This window comes from Poromitra crassiceps, assembly GCF_964638095.1.
Source record: "Poromitra crassiceps genome assembly, contig: HAP1_SCAFFOLD_49, whole genome shotgun sequence".
Taxonomy (NCBI): Eukaryota; Metazoa; Chordata; class Actinopteri; order Beryciformes; family Melamphaidae; genus Poromitra; species Poromitra crassiceps.
In genome coordinates, this window is record NW_028152262.1 from 1,354,986 (window position 1) to 1,372,868 (window position 17,883).

Here is a 17,883-nt window from a genome sequence, read left to right on the forward strand (position 1 = left end):
GTGTGTTCCTCCTGGATTATGGTGTCATGTTGTCTAGATTTGGACATGACAACTCTCTGTTTTGCACTGAAAACTATTCCACTGATTTATTTGTTTTAGCTACATTTCTTTCCTTTGTAGTACTCCAATATTTTTTGTAGGGACGGCAATACGTTTAGAGAACTTAAAGTTATGTTAAATACAGTAGGTTTTATTTTTTTCTGCTGTAAAACTTAAGATGGGGGGAAACTAAAGATTTGTAAAATAATTTCAATGTGTAATGCAGTTTTATTTTTGTTAAAATGGATTTTTCTAAAAATTGGTATCGAAAAAAGTATCGTTCAGGAACCGGTATCGAAATCCAAGTATCGAAACGGTATCGATATCGAAAAATTTTGAACGATACCCAGCCCTACATGGAGCGCAGATGTACTTGTACATTGAGCGGAGAGGTACTGGTACATGGAGCGGAGATGTACTTGTACATTGAGCGGAGAGGTACTTGTACATTGAGCGGAGAGGTACTTGTACATGGAGCGGAGATGTACTTGTACATTGAGCGGAGAGGTACTGGTACATGGAGCGGAGATGTACTTGTACATTAAGCGGAGAGGTACTTGTACATGGAGTGGAGATGTACTTGTACATTGAGCGGAGAGGTACTGGTACATGGAGCGGAGATGTACTTGTACATTGAGCGGAGAGGTACTTGTACATGGAGTGGAGATGTACTTGTACATTGAGCGGAGAGGTACTGGTACATGGAGCGGAGATGTACTTGTACATTGAGCGGAGAGGTACTTGTACATGGAGTGGAGATGTACTTGTACATGGAGCGGAGATGTACTTGTACATTGAGCGGAGAGGTACTTGTACATGGAGCGGAGATGTACTTGTACATGGAGCGGAGAGGTACTTGTACATGGAGCGGAGAGGTACTTGTACATGGAGCGGAGATGTACTTGTACATGGAGCGGAGATGTACTTGTACATGGAGCGGAGAGGTACTTGTACATGGAGCGGAGAGGTACTTATACATTGAGCGGAGACGTACTTGTACATGGAGCGGAGATGTACTTGTACATTGAGCGGAGAGGTACTTGTACATTGAGCGGAGAGGTACTGGTACATGGAGCGGAGATGTACTTGTACATTGAGCGGAGAGGTACTTGTACATGGAGCGGAGAGGTACTTGTACATTGAGCGGAGAGGTACTTGTACATTGAGCGGAGACGTACTTGTACATTGAGCGGAGATGTACTTGTACATTGAGCGGAGATGTACTTGTACATTGAGCGGAGAGGTACTGGTACATGGAGCGGAGAGGTACTTGTACATGGAGCGGAGAGGTATTTGTACATGGAGCGGAGAGGTATTTGTACATGGAGCGGAGAGGTACTTGTACATTGAGCGGAGAGGTACTTGTACATGGAGCGGAGAGGTACTTGTACATGTAGCGGAGAGGTGCTTGTACATGGAGCGGAGAGGTACTTGTACATGGAGCGGAGAGGTATTTGTACATGGAGCGGAGAGGTACTTGTACATGGAGCGGAGAGGTACTTGTACATTCAGCGGAGAGGTACTTGTACATTGAGCGGAGAGGTACTTGTAGATGGAGCGGAGAGGTACTGTCGACACTTGTACATTGAGCGGAGAGGTACTTGTACATGGAGCGGAGAGGTACTTGTACATGGAGCGGAGAGGTACTGTCGACACTTGTACATTGAGCAGAGAGGTACTTGTACATGGAGCGGAGAGGTACTTGTACATGGAGCGGAGATGTACTTGTACAGGGAGCGGAGAGGTACTTGTACATTGAGCGGAGAGGTACTTGTACATGGAGCGGAGAGGTACTTGTACATGGAGCGGAGAGGTACTTGTACATGGAGCGGAGAGGTACTTGTACATTGAGCGGAGAGGTACTTGTACATGGAGCGGAGAGGTACTTGTACATGGAGCGGAGAGGTACTTGTACATGGAGCGGAGAGGTACTTGTACATTGAGCGGAGAGGTACTTGTACATGGAGCGGAGAGGTACTTGTACATGGAGCGGAGAGGTACTTGTACATGGAGCGGAGAGGTACTTGTACATGGAGCGGAGAGGTACTTGTACATTGAGCGGAGATGTACTTGTACATGGAGCGGAGATGTACTTGTACATGGATCGGAGAGGTACTTGTACATGAGAGCGGAGAGGTAATGTCGACACTTGTACATTGAGCGTAGAGGTACTGTCGACACTTGTACATTGAGCGGAGAGGTACTTGTACATGGAGCGGAGAGGTACTGTCGACACTTGTACATTGAGCGGAGAGGTACTTGTACATTGAGCGGAGAGGTACTTGTACATGGAGCGCAGAGGTACTTGTACATTGAGCGGAGAGGTACTTGTACATGGAGCGGAGAGGTACTTGTACATGAGAGCGGAGAGGTACTTGTACATGGAGCGGAGAGGTACTTGTACATTGAGCGGAGAGGTACTGTCGACACTTGTACATTCAGCGGAGAGGTACTTGTACATGGAGCGGAGAGGTACTGTCGATACTTGACATTGAGCGGAGAGGTACTTGTACATGGAGCGGAGAGGTACTTGTACATGGAGCGGAGAGGTACTTGTACATGGAGCGGAGAGGTACTTGTACATTGAGCGGAGAGGTACTTGTACATGGAGCGGAGAGGTACTTGTACATTGAGCGGAGAGGTACTTGTACATGGAGCGGAGAGGTACTTGTACATGGAGCGGAGAGGTACTTGTACATGGAGCGGAGAGGTACTTGTACATGGAGCGGAGAGGTACTTGTACATTGAGCGGAGATGTACTTGTACATGGAGCGGAGATGTACTTGTACATGGATCGGAGAGGTACTTGTACATGAGAGCGGAGAGGTACTGTCGACACTTGTACATTGAGCGTAGAGGTACTGTCGACACTTGTACATTGAGCGGAGAGGTACTTGTACATGGAGCGGAGAGGTACTGTCGACACTTGTACATTGAGCGGAGAGGTACTTGTACATTGAGCGGAGAGGTACTTGTACATGGAGCGCAGAGGTACTTGTACATTGAGCGGAGAGGTACTTGTACATGGAGCGGAGAGGTACTTGTACATGAGAGCGGAGAGGTACTTGTACATGGAGCGGAGAGGTACTTGTACATTGAGCGGAGAGGTACTGTCGACACTTGTACATTCAGCGGAGAGGTACTTGTACATGGAGCGGAGAGGTACTGTCGATACTTGACATTGAGCGGAGAGGTACTTGTACATGGAGCGGAGAGGTATTTGTACATTGAGCGGAGAGGTACTTGTACATTGAGCGGAGAGGTACTGTCGACACTTGTACATTCAGCGGAGAGCTACTTGTACATGGAGCGGAGAGGTATTTGTACATTGAGCGGAGAGGTACTTGTACATGGAGCGGAGAGGTACTTGTACATAGAGCGGAGAGGTACTTATACATGGAGCGGAGAGGTATTTGTACATTGAGCGGAGAGGTACTTGTACATGGAGCGGAGAGGTACTTGTACATGAGAGCGGAGAGGTATTTGTACATGGAGCGGAAAGGTACTGTCGACACTTGTACATTGAGCGGAGAGCTACTTGTACATGGAGCGGAGAGGTACTTGTACATGAGAGCGGAGAGGTACTTGTACATGGAGCGGAGAGGTATTTGTACATGGAGCGGAGAGGTACTGTCGACACTTGACATTGAGCGGAGAGGTACTTGTACATGGAGCGGAGAGGTACTTGTACATGAGAGCGGAGAGGTATTTGTACATGGAGCGGAGAGGTACTGTCGACACTTGACATTGAGCGGAGAGGTACTTGTACATGGAGCGGAGAGGTACTTGTACATGGAGCGGAGAGGTACTTGTACATGGACCGGAGAGGTACTTGTACATGGAGCGGAGAGGTACTTGTACATGGAGCGGAGATGTACTTGTACATTGAGCGGAGAGGTACTTGTACATGGAGCAGAGATGTACTTGTACATGGAGCGGAGATGTACTTGTACATTGAGCGGAGAGGTACTTGTACATGGAGCGGAGAGGTACTTGTACATGGAGCGGAGATGTACTTGTACATGGAGCGGAGAGGTACTTGTACATGGAGCGGAGATGTACTTGTACATTGAGCGGAGAGGTACTTGTACATGGAGCAGAGATGTACTTGTACATGGAGCGGAGAGGTACTTGTACATGGAGCGGAGAGGTACTTGTACATGGAGCGGAGAGGTACTTGTACATGGAGCGGAGAGGTACTTGTACATTGAGCGGAGAGGTACTTGTACATTGAGCGGAGAGGTACTTGTACATGGAGCTAGGGCTGGGTATCGAGTTTCGATACTTACTTGGCACCGAAATGGAAACATCGATACTAAGGGGTATCGAAGCCTCCCTTGTCAATCGATACCAATTTTCGATACCAAAACAAAACAGCGTCATTGAGCCTATAAGCATGCGACATGCTTGCACGCCGCGCTCTAATACGGCTGGTGATTGGCTGTCATGTAGAGGCATGCAGGAAACGTTACGCCCACTTTAGCCGGTGTGTTTGTTGTGACTGTGAGCCAGGCGTGCGGTGCGGATAGTATACAAGAAGTTAGCCACTCAAGCTACTCCTATGCTGGATTACCATATGGCGAAGATGATGAAAAGCAGGAAAAGAAACAGAAACAACACGGACTGGTTTCCACAGACAAGAGAAATAATTGAGAGGTGGGTCAGCTCAGCTTACCGCAAGTTAGCAGTTATCAGATCCCTCAGTCTGACAAATCCATGCATCTGGCTGTGAGTTGTAGCATTAGATCGTTTAATTAATTGCCGCCGTAACGTTATGCGCAAGCGGGCATTGTGTATTTTTAGCAACTCGTTAACAAACGCTGATGTCATGATAGTTTGTTGAATGTAAATGCGATTCATTTATATTGATTGGCTAGTCAGTGAAGTTGAGCTGTCTCGTCAGATTTGACAAGAATGACGTTCTGTTGCAGCAGTGAGCACACTGATCTGCAACGCTAGCGTTAATGTTTAATTAATTAGCGTTATGTGCAAGCGGGCAGTTATCGCCCATGTATTTTTAGCAACTCGTTAACAAACGCTGATGTCATGATAGTTTGTTGAATATAAATGCGATTCACTTTGTGGCATATAAGGCTATATTGATAGGCTAGTCAATGCTCAACTAGTCTTCCATGCATGAAGTGGAGCCATCTCATCAGTTTGTACAAGAATAGAGTTCTGTTGCATCAGTGAGCATTAAACCCTGATTTGCAACTCTCTGTTTTGCACTGAAAACTATTCCACTGATTTATTTGTTTTAGCTACATTTCTTTCCTTTGTAGTACTCCAATATTTTTTGTAGGGACGGCAATACGTTTAGAGAACTTAAAGTTATGTTAAATACAGTAGGTTTTATTTTTTTCTGCTGTAAAACTTAAGATGGGGGGAAACTAAAGATTTGTAAAATAATTTCAATGTGTAATGCAGTTTTATTTTTGTTAAAATGGATTTTTCTAAAAATTGGTATCGAAAAAAGTATCGTTCAGGAACCGGTATCGAAATCCAAGTATCGAAACGGTATCGATATCGAAAAATTTTGAACGATACCCAGCCCTACATGGAGCGCAGATGTACTTGTACATTGAGCGGAGAGGTACTGGTACATGGAGCGGAGATGTACTTGTACATTGAGCGGAGAGGTACTTGTACATTGAGCGGAGAGGTACTTGTACATGGAGCGGAGATGTACTTGTACATTGAGCGGAGAGGTACTGGTACATGGAGCGGAGATGTACTTGTACATTGAGCGGAGAGGTACTTGTACATGGAGTGGAGATGTACTTGTACATTGAGCGGAGAGGTACTGGTACATGGAGCGGAGATGTACTTGTACATTGAGCGGAGAGGTACTTGTACATGGAGTGGAGATGTACTTGTACATTGAGCGGAGAGGTACTGGTACATGGAGCGGAGATGTACTTGTACATTGAGCGGAGAGGTACTTGTACATGGAGTGGAGATGTACTTGTACATGGAGCGGAGATGTACTTGTACATTGAGCGGAGAGGTACTTGTACATGGAGCGGAGATGTACTTGTACATGGAGCGGAGAGGTACTTGTACATGGAGCGGAGATGTACTTGTACATTGAGCGGAGAGGTACTTGTACATGGAGCGGAGAGGTACTTGTACATGGAGCGGAGATGTACTTGTACATGGAGCGGAGAGGTACTTGTACATGGAGCGGAGATGTACTTGTACATTGAGCGGAGAGGTACTTGTACATGGAGCAGAGATGTACTTGTACATGGAGCGGAGAGGTACTTGTACATGGAGCGGAGAGGTACTTGTACATGGAGCGGAGAGGTACTTGTACATGGAGCGGAGAGGTACTTGTACATTGAGCGGAGAGGTACTTGTACATTGAGCGGAGAGGTACTTGTACATGGAGCTAGGGCTGGGTATCGAGTTTCGATACTTACTTGGCACCGAAATGGAAACATCGATACTAAGGGGTATCGAAGCCTCCCTTGTCAATCGATACCAATTTTCGATACCAAAACAAAACAGCGTCATTGAGCCTATAAGCATGCGACATGCTTGCACGCCGCGCTCTAATACGGCTGGTGATTGGCTGTCATGTAGAGGCATGCAGGAAACGTTACGCCCACTTTAGCCGGTGTGTTTGTTGTGACTGTGAGCCAGGCGTGCGGTGCGGATAGTATACAAGAAGTTAGCCACTCAAGCTACTCCTATCCTGGATTACCATATGGCGAAGATGATGAAAAGCAGGAAAAGAAACAGAAACAACACGGACTGGTTTCCACAGACAAGAGAAATAATTGAGAGGTGGGTCAGCTCAGCTTACCGCAAGTTAGCGGTTATCAGATCCCTCAGTCTGACAAATCCATGCATCTGGCTGTGAGTTGTAGCATTAGATCGTTTAATTAATTGCCGCCGTAACGTTATGCGCAAGCGGGCATTGTGTATTTTTAGCAACTCGTTAACAAACGCTGATGTCATGATAGTTTGTTGAATGTAAATGCGATTCATTTATATTGATTGGCTAGTCAGTGAAGTTGAGCTGTCTCGTCAGATTTGACAAGAATGACGTTCTGTTGCAGCAGTGAGCACACTGATCTGCAACGCTAGCGTTAATGTTTAATTAATTAGCGTTATGTGCAAGCGGGCAGTTATCGCCCATGTATTTTTAGCAACTCGTTAACAAACGCTGATGTCATGATAGTTTGTTGAATATAAATGCGATTCACTTTGTGGCATATAAGGCTATATTGATAGGCTAGTCAATGCTCAACTAGTCTTCCATGCATGAAGTGGAGCCATCTCATCAGTTTGTACAAGAATAGAGTTCTGTTGCATCAGTGAGCATTAAACCCTGATTTGCAACTCTCTGTTTTGCACTGAAAACTATTCCACTGATTTATTTGTTTTAGCTACATTTCTTTCCTTTGTAGTACTCCAATATTTTTTGTAGGGACGGCAATACGTTTAGAGAACTTAAAGTTATGTTAAATACAGTAGGTTTTATTTTTTTCTGCTGTAAAACTTAAGATGGGGGGAAACTAAAGATTTGTAAAATAATTTCAATGTGTAATGCAGTTTTATTTTTGTTAAAATTGATTTTTCTAAAAATTGGTATCGAAAAAAGTATCGTTCAGGAACCGGTATCGAAATCCAAGTATCGAAACGGTATCGATATCGAAAAATTTTGAACGATACCCAGCCCTACATGGAGCGCAGATGTACTTGTACATTGAGCGGAGAGGTACTGGTACATGGAGCGGAGATGTACTTGTACATTGAGCGGAGAGGTACTTGTACATTGAGCGGAGAGGTACTTGTACATGGAGCGGAGATGTACTTGTACATTGAGCGGAGAGGTACTGGTACATGGAGCGGAGATGTACTTGTACATTGAGCGGAGAGGTACTTGTACATGGAGTGGAGATGTACTTGTACATTGAGCGGAGAGGTACTGGTACATGGAGCGGAGATGTACTTGTACATTGAGCGGAGAGGTACTTGTACATGGAGTGGAGATGTACTTGTACATTGAGCGGAGAGGTACTGGTACATGGAGCGGAGATGTACTTGTACATTGAGCGGAGAGGTACTTGTACATGGAGTGGAGATGTACTTGTACATGGAGCGGAGATGTACTTGTACATTGAGCGGAGAGGTACTTGTACATGGAGCGGAGATGTACTTGTACATGGAGCGGAGAGGTACTTGTACATGGAGCGGAGAGGTACTTGTACATGGAGCGGAGATGTACTTGTACATGGAGCGGAGATGTACTTGTACATGGAGCGGAGAGGTACTTGTACATGGAGCGGAGAGGTACTTATACATTGAGCGGAGACGTACTTGTACATGGAGCGGAGATGTACTTGTACATTGAGCGGAGAGGTACTTGTACATTGAGCGGAGAGGTACTGGTACATGGAGCGGAGATGTACTTGTACATTGAGCGGAGAGGTACTTGTACATGGAGCGGAGAGGTACTTGTACATTGAGCGGAGAGGTACTTGTACATTGAGCGGAGACGTACTTGTACATTGAGCGGAGATGTACTTGTACATTGAGCGGAGATGTACTTGTACATTGAGCGGAGAGGTACTTGTACATGGAGCGGAGAGGTACTTGTACATTGAGCGGAGAGGTACTTGTACATTGAGCGGAGACGTACTTGTACATTGAGCGGAGATGTACTTGTACATTGAGCGGAGATGTACTTGTACATTGAGCGGAGAGGTACTGGTACATGGAGCGGAGAGGTACTTGTACATGGAGCGGAGAGGTATTTGTACATGGACGGAGAGGTATTTGTACATGGAGCGGAGAGGTACTTGTACATTGAGCGGAGAGGTACTTGTACATGGAGCGGAGAGGTACTTGTACATGGAGCGGAGAGGTACTTGTACATGTAGCGGAGAGGTGCTTGTACATGGAGCGGAGAGGTACTTGTACATGGAGCGGAGAGGTATTTGTACATGGAGCGGAGAGGTACTTGTACATGGAGCGGAGAGGTACTTGTACATTCAGCGGAGAGGTACTTGTACATTGAGCGGAGAGGTACTTGTAGATGGAGCGGAGAGGTACTGTCGACACTTGTACATTGAGCGGAGAGGTACTGTCGACACTTGTACATTGAGCGGAGAGGTACTTGTACATGGAGCGGAGAGGTACTTGTACATGGAGCGGAGATGTACTTGTACAGGGAGCGGAGAGGTACTTGTACATTGAGCGGAGAGGTACTTGTACATGGAGCGGAGAGGTACTTGTACATGGAGAGGTACTTGTACATGGAGCGGAGAGGTACTTGTACATTGAGCGGAGAGGTACTTGTACATGGAGCGGAGAGGTACTTGTACATGGAGCGGAGAGGTACTTGTACATGGAGCGGAGAGGTACTTGTACATTGAGCGGAGAGGTACTTGTACATGGAGCGGAGAGGTACTTGTACATGGAGCGGAGAGGTACTTGTACATGGAGCGGAGAGGTACTTGTACATGGAGCGGAGAGGTACTTGTACATTGAGCGGAGATGTACTTGTACATGGAGCGGAGATGTACTTGTACATGGATCGGAGAGGTACTTGTACATGAGAGCGGAGAGGTACTGTCGACACTTGTACATTGAGCGTAGAGGTACTGTCGACACTTGTACATTGAGCGGAGAGGTACTTGTACATGGAGCGGAGAGGTACTGTCGACACTTGTACATTGAGCGGAGAGGTACTTGTACATTGAGCGGAGAGGTACTTGTACATGGAGCGCAGAGGTACTTGTACATTGAGCGGAGAGGTACTTGTACATGGAGCGGAGAGGTACTTGTACATGAGAGCGGAGAGGTACTTGTACATGGAGCGGAGAGGTACTTGTACATTGAGCGGAGAGGTACTGTCGACACTTGTACATTCAGCGGAGAGGTACTTGTACATGGAGCGGAGAGGTACTGTCGATACTTGACATTGAGCGGAGAGGTACTTGTACATGGAGCGGAGAGGTACTTGTACATGGAGCGGAGAGGTACTTGTACATGGAGCGGAGAGGTACTTGTACATTGAGCGGAGAGGTACTTGTACATGGAGCGGAGAGGTACTTGTACATTGAGCGGAGAGGTACTTGTACATGGAGCGGAGAGGTACTTGTACATGGAGCGGAGAGGTACTTGTACATGGAGCGGAGAGGTACTTGTACATGGAGCGGAGAGGTACTTGTACATTGAGCGGAGATGTACTTGTACATGGAGCGGATATGTACTTGTACATGGATCGGAGAGGTACTTGTACATGAGAGCGGAGAGGTACTGTCGACACTTGTACATTGAGCGTAGAGGTACTGTCGACACTTGTACATTGAGCGGAGAGGTACTTGTACATGGAGCGGAGAGGTACTGTCGACACTTGTACATTGAGCGGAGAGGTACTTGTACATTGAGCGGAGAGGTACTTGTACATGGAGCGCAGAGGTACTTGTACATTGAGCGGAGAGGTACTTGTACATGGAGCGGAGAGGTACTTGTACATGAGAGCGGAGAGGTACTTGTACATGGAGCGGAGAGGTACTTGTACATTGAGCGGAGAGGTACTGTCGACACTTGTACATTCAGCGGAGAGGTACTTGTACATGGAGCGGAGAGGTACTGTCGATACTTGACATTGAGCGGAGAGGTACTTGTACATGGAGCGGAGAGGTACTTGTACATGGAGCGGAGAGGTACTTGTACATGTAGCGGAGAGGTGCTTGTACATGGAGCGGAGAGGTACTTGTACATGGAGCGGAGAGGTATTTGTACATGGAGCGGAGAGGTACTTGTACATGGAGCGGAGAGGTACTTGTACATTCAGCGGAGAGGTACTTGTACATTGAGCGGAGAGGTACTTGTAGATGGAGCGGAGAGGTACTGTCGACACTTGTACATTGAGCGGAGAGGTACTGTCGACACTTGTACATTGAGCGGAGAGGTACTTGTACATGGAGCGGAGAGGTACTTGTACATGGAGCGGAGATGTACTTGTACAGGGAGCGGAGAGGTACTTGTACATTGAGCGGAGAGGTACTTGTACATGGAGCGGAGAGGTACTTGTACATGGAGAGGTACTTGTACATGGAGCGGAGAGGTACTTGTACATTGAGCGGAGAGGTACTTGTACATGGAGCGGAGAGGTACTTGTACATGGAGCGGAGAGGTACTTGTACATGGAGCGGAGAGGTACTTGTACATTGAGCGGAGAGGTACTTGTACATGGAGCGGAGAGGTACTTGTACATGGAGCGGAGAGGTACTTGTACATGGAGCGGAGAGGTACTTGTACATGGAGCGGAGAGGTACTTGTACATTGAGCGGAGATGTACTTGTACATGGAGCGGAGATGTACTTGTACATGGATCGGAGAGGTACTTGTACATGAGAGCGGAGAGGTACTGTCGACACTTGTACATTGAGCGTAGAGGTACTGTCGACACTTGTACATTGAGCGGAGAGGTACTTGTACATGGAGCGGAGAGGTACTGTCGACACTTGTACATTGAGCGGAGAGGTACTTGTACATTGAGCGGAGAGGTACTTGTACATGGAGCGCAGAGGTACTTGTACATTGAGCGGAGAGGTACTTGTACATGGAGCGGAGAGGTACTTGTACATGAGAGCGGAGAGGTACTTGTACATGGAGCGGAGAGGTACTTGTACATTGAGCGGAGAGGTACTGTCGACACTTGTACATTCAGCGGAGAGGTACTTGTACATGGAGCGGAGAGGTACTGTCGATACTTGACATTGAGCGGAGAGGTACTTGTACATGGAGCGGAGAGGTACTTGTACATGGAGCGGAGAGGTACTTGTACATGGAGCGGAGAGGTACTTGTACATTGAGCGGAGAGGTACTTGTACATGGAGCGGAGAGGTACTTGTACATTGAGCGGAGAGGTACTTGTACATGGAGCGGAGAGGTACTTGTACATGGAGCGGAGAGGTACTTGTACATGGAGCGGAGAGGTACTTGTACATGGAGCGGAGAGGTACTTGTACATTGAGCGGAGATGTACTTGTACATGGAGCGGATATGTACTTGTACATGGATCGGAGAGGTACTTGTACATGAGAGCGGAGAGGTACTGTCGACACTTGTACATTGAGCGTAGAGGTACTGTCGACACTTGTACATTGAGCGGAGAGGTACTTGTACATGGAGCGGAGAGGTACTGTCGACACTTGTACATTGAGCGGAGAGGTACTTGTACATTGAGCGGAGAGGTACTTGTACATGGAGCGCAGAGGTACTTGTACATTGAGCGGAGAGGTACTTGTACATGGAGCGGAGAGGTACTTGTACATGAGAGCGGAGAGGTACTTGTACATGGAGCGGAGAGGTACTTGTACATTGAGCGGAGAGGTACTGTCGACACTTGTACATTCAGCGGAGAGGTACTTGTACATGGAGCGGAGAGGTACTGTCGATACTTGACATTGAGCGGAGAGGTACTTGTACATGGAGCGGATAGGTACTTGTACATGGAGCGGAGAGGTACTTGTACATGGAGCGGAGAGGTACTTGTACATTGAGCGGAGAGGTACTTGTACATGGAGCGGAGAGGTACTTGTACATTGAGCGGAGAGGTACTTGTACATGGAGCGGAGAGGTACTTGTACATGGAGCGGAGAGGTACTTGTACATGGAGCGGAGAGGTACTTGTACATGGAGCGGAGAGGTACTTGTACATTGAGCGGAGATGTACTTGTACATGGAGCGGAGATGTACTTGTACATGGATCGGAGAGGTACTTGTACATGAGAGCGGAGAGGTACTGTCGACACTTGTACATTGAGCGTAGAGGTACTGTCGACACTTGTACATTGAGCGGAGAGGTACTTGTACATGGAGCGGAGAGGTACTGTCGACACTTGTACATTGAGCGGAGAGGTACTTGTACATTGAGCGGAGAGGTACTTGTACATGGAGCGCAGAGGTACTTGTACATTGAGCGGAGAGGTACTTGTACATGAGAGCGGAGAGGTACTTGTACATGGAGCGGAGAGGTACTTGTACATTGAGCGGAGAGGTACTGTCGACACTTGTACATTCAGCGGAGAGGTACTTGTACATGGAGCGGAGAGGTACTGTCGATACTTGACATTGAGCGGAGAGGTACTTGTACATGGAGCGGAGAGGTATTTGTACATTGAGCGGAGAGGTACTTGTACATTGAGCGGAGAGGTACTGTCGACACTTGTACATTCAGCGGAGAGCTACTTGTACATGGAGCGGAGAGGTATTTGTACATTGAGCGGAGAGGTACTTGTACATGGAGCAGAGAGGTACTTGTACATAGAGCGGAGAGGTACTTATACATGGAGCGGAGAGGTATTTGTACATTGAGCGGAGAGGTACTTGTACATGGAGCGGAGAGGTACTTGTACATGAGAGCGGAGAGGTATTTGTACATGGAGCGGAAAGGTACTGTCGACACTTGTACATTGAGCGGAGAGCTACTTGTACATGGAGCGGAGAGGTACTTGTACATGAGAGCGGAGAGGTACTTGTACATGGAGCGGAGAGGTATTTGTACATGGAGCGGAGAGGTACTGTCGACACTTGACATTGAGCGGAGAGGTACTTGTACATGGAGCGGAGAGGTACTTGTACATGAGAGCGGAGAGGTATTTGTACATGGAGCGGAGAGGTACTGTCGACACTTGACATTGAGCGGAGAGGTACTTGTACATGGAGCGGAGAGGTACTTGTACATGGAGCGGAGAGGTACTTGTACATGGAGCGGAGAGGTACTTGTACATGGAGCGGAGAGGTACTTGTACATGGAGCGGAGATGTACTTGTACATTGAGCGGAGAGGTACTTGTACATGGAGCAGAGATGTACTTGTACATGGAGCGGAGATGTACTTGTACATTGAGCGGAGAGGTACTTGTACATGGAGCGGAGAGGTACTTGTACATGGAGCGGAGATGTACTTGTACATGGAGCGGAGAGGTACTTGTACATGGAGCGGAGATGTACTTGTACAGGGAGCGGAGAGGTACTTGTACATTGAGCGGAGAGGTACTTGTAGATGGAGCGGAGAGGTACTGTCGACACTTGTACATTGAGCGGAGAGGTACTTGTACATGGAGCGGAGAGGTACTTGTACATGGAGCGGAGAGGTACTGTCGACACTTGTACATTGAGCAGAGAGGTACTTGTACATGGAGCGGAGAGGTACTTGTACATGGAGCGGAGATGTACTTGTACAGGGAGCGGAGAGGTACTTGTACATTGAGCGGAGAGGTACTTGTACATGGAGCGGAGAGGTACTTGTACATGGAGCGGAGAGGTACTTGTACATGGAGCGGAGAGGTACTTGTACATTGAGCGGAGAGGTACTTGTACATGGAGCGGAGAGGTACTTGTACATGGAGCGGAGAGGTACTTGTACATGGAGCGGAGAGGTACTTGTACATTGAGCGGAGAGGTACTTGTACATGGAGCGGAGAGGTACTTGTACATGGAGCGGAGAGGTACTTGTACATGGAGCGGAGAGGTACTTGTACATGGAGCGGAGAGGTACTTGTACATTGAGCGGAGATGTACTTGTACATGGAGCGGAGATGTACTTGTACATGGATCGGAGAGGTACTTGTACATGAGAGCGGAGAGGTACTGTCGACACTTGTACATTGAGCGTAGAGGTACTGTCGACACTTGTACATTGAGCGGAGAGGTACTTGTACATGGAGCGGAGAGGTACTGTCGACACTTGTACATTGAGCGGAGAGGTACTTGTACATTGAGCGGAGAGGTACTTGTACATGGAGCGCAGAGGTACTTGTACATTGAGCGGAGAGGTACTTGTACATGGAGCGGAGAGGTACTTGTACATGAGAGCGGAGAGGTACTTGTACATGGAGCGGAGAGGTACTTGTACATTGAGCGGAGAGGTACTGTCGACACTTGTACATTCAGCGGAGAGGTACTTGTACATGGAGCGGAGAGGTACTGTCGATACTTGACATTGAGCGGAGAGGTACTTGTACATGGAGCGGAGAGGTACTTGCACATGGAGCGGAGAGGTACTTGTACATGGAGCGGAGAGGTACTTGTACATTGAGCGGAGAGGTACTTGTACATGGAGCGGAGAGGTACTTGTACATTGAGCGGAGAGGTACTTGTACATGGAGCGGAGAGGTACTTGTACATGGAGCGGAGAGGTACTTGTACATGGAGCGGAGAGGTACTTGTACATGGAGCGGAGAGGTACTTGTACATTGAGCGGAGATGTACTTGTACATGGAGCGGAGATGTACTTGTACATGGATCGGAGAGGTACTTGTACATGAGAGCGGAGAGGTACTGTCGACACTTGTACATTGAGCGTAGAGGTACTGTCGACACTTGTACATTGAGCGGAGAGGTACTTGTACATGGAGCGGAGAGGTACTGTCGACACTTGTACATTGAGCGGAGAGGTACTTGTACATTGAGCGGAGAGGTACTTGTACATGGAGCGCAGAGGTACTTGTACATTGAGCGGAGAGGTACTTGTACATGGAGCGGAGAGGTACTTGTACATGAGAGCGGAGAGGTACTTGTACATGGAGCGGAGAGGTACTTGTACATTGAGCGGAGAGGTACTGTCGACACTTGTACATTCAGCGGAGAGGTACTTGTACATGGAGCGGAGAGGTACTGTCGATACTTGACATTGAGCGGAGAGGTACTTGTACATGGAGCGGAGAGGTATTTGTACATTGAGCGGAGAGGTACTTGTACATTGAGCGGAGAGGTACTGTCGACACTTGTACATTCAGCGGAGAGCTACTTGTACATGGAGCGGAGAGGTATTTGTACATTGAGCGGAGAGGTACTTGTACATGGAGCGGAGAGGTACTTGTACATAGAGCGGAGAGGTACTTATACATGGAGCGGAGAGGTATTTGTACATTGAGCGGAGAGGTACTTGTACATGGAGCGGAGAGGTACTTGTACATGAGAGCGGAGAGGTATTTGTACATGGAGCGGAAAGGTACTGTCGACACTTGTACATTGAGCGGAGAGCTACTTGTACATGGAGCGGAGAGGTACTTGTACATGAGAGCGGAGAGGTACTTGTACATGGAGCGGAGAGGTATTTGTACATGGAGCGGAGAGGTACTGTCGACACTTGACATTGAGCGGAGAGGTACTTGTACATGGAGCGGAGAGGTACTTGTACATGAGAGCGGAGAGGTATTTGTACATGGAGCGGAGAGGTACTGTCGACACTTGACATTGAGCGGAGAGGTACTTGTACATGGAGCGGAGAGGTACTTGTACATGGAGCGGAGAGGTACTTGTACATGGACCGGAGAGGTACTTGTACATGGAGCGGAGAGGTACTTGTACATGGAGCGGAGATGTACTTGTACATTGAGCGGAGAGGTACTTGTACATGGAGCAGAGATGTACTTGTACATGGAGCGGAGATGTACTTGTACATTGAGCGGAGAGGTACTTGTACATGGAGCGGAGAGGTACTTGTACATGGAGCGGAGATGTACTTGTACATGGAGCGGAGAGGTACTTGTACATGGAGCGGAGATGTACTTGTACATTGAGCGGAGAGGTACTTGTACATGGAGCAGAGATGTACTTGTACATGGAGCGGAGAGGTACTTGTACATGGAGCGGAGAGGTACTTGTACATGGAGCGGAGAGGTACTTGTACATGGAGCGGAGAGGTACTTGTACATTGAGCGGAGAGGTACTTGTACATTGAGCGGAGAGGTACTTGTACATGGAGCTAGGGCTGGGTATCGAGTTTCGATACTTACTTGGCACCGAAATGGAAACATCGATACTAAGGGGTATCGAAGCCTCCCTTGTCAATCGATACCAATTTTCGATACCAAAACAAAACAGCGTCATTGAGCCTATAAGCATGCGACATGCTTGCACGCCGCGCTCTAATACGGCTGGTGATTGGCTGTCATGTAGAGGCATGCAGGAAACGTTACGCCCACTTTAGCCGGTGTGTTTGTTGTGACTGTGAGCCAGGCGTGCGGTGCGGATAGTATACAAGAAGTTAGCCACTCAAGCTACTCCTATGCTGGATTACCATATGGCGAAGATGATGAAAAGCAGGAAAAGAAACAGAAACAACACGGACTGGTTTCCACAGACAAGAGAAATAATTGAGAGGTGGGTCAGCTCAGCTTACCGCAAGTTAGCGGTTATCAGATCCCTCAGTCTGACAAATCCATGCATCTGGCTGTGAGTTGTAGCATTAGATCGTTTAATTAATTGCCGCCGTAACGTTATGCGCAAGCGGGCATTGTGTATTTTTAGCAACTCGTTAACAAACGCTGATGTCATGATAGTTTGTTGAATGTAAATGCGATTCATTTATATTGATTGGCTAGTCAGTGAAGTTGAGCTGTCTCGTCAGATTTGACAAGAATGACGTTCTGTTGCAGCAGTGAGCACACTGATCTGCAACGCTAGCGTTAATGTTTAATTAATTAGCGTTATGTGCAAGCGGGCAGTTATCGCCCATGTATTTTTAGCAACTCGTTAACAAACGCTGATGTCATGATAGTTTGTTGAATATAAATGCGATTCACTTTGTGGCATATAAGGCTATATTGATAGGCTAGTCAATGCTCAACTAGTCTTCCATGCATGAAGTGGAGCCATCTCATCAGTTTGTACAAGAATAGAGTTCTGTTGCATCAGTGAGCATTAAACCCTGATTTGCAACTCTCTGTTTTGCACTGAAAACTATTCCACTGATTTATTTGTTTTAGCTACATTTCTTTCCTTTGTAGTACTCCAATATTTTTTGTAGGGACGGCAATACGTTTAGAGAACTTAAAGTTATGTTAAATACAGTAGGTTTTATTTTTTTCTG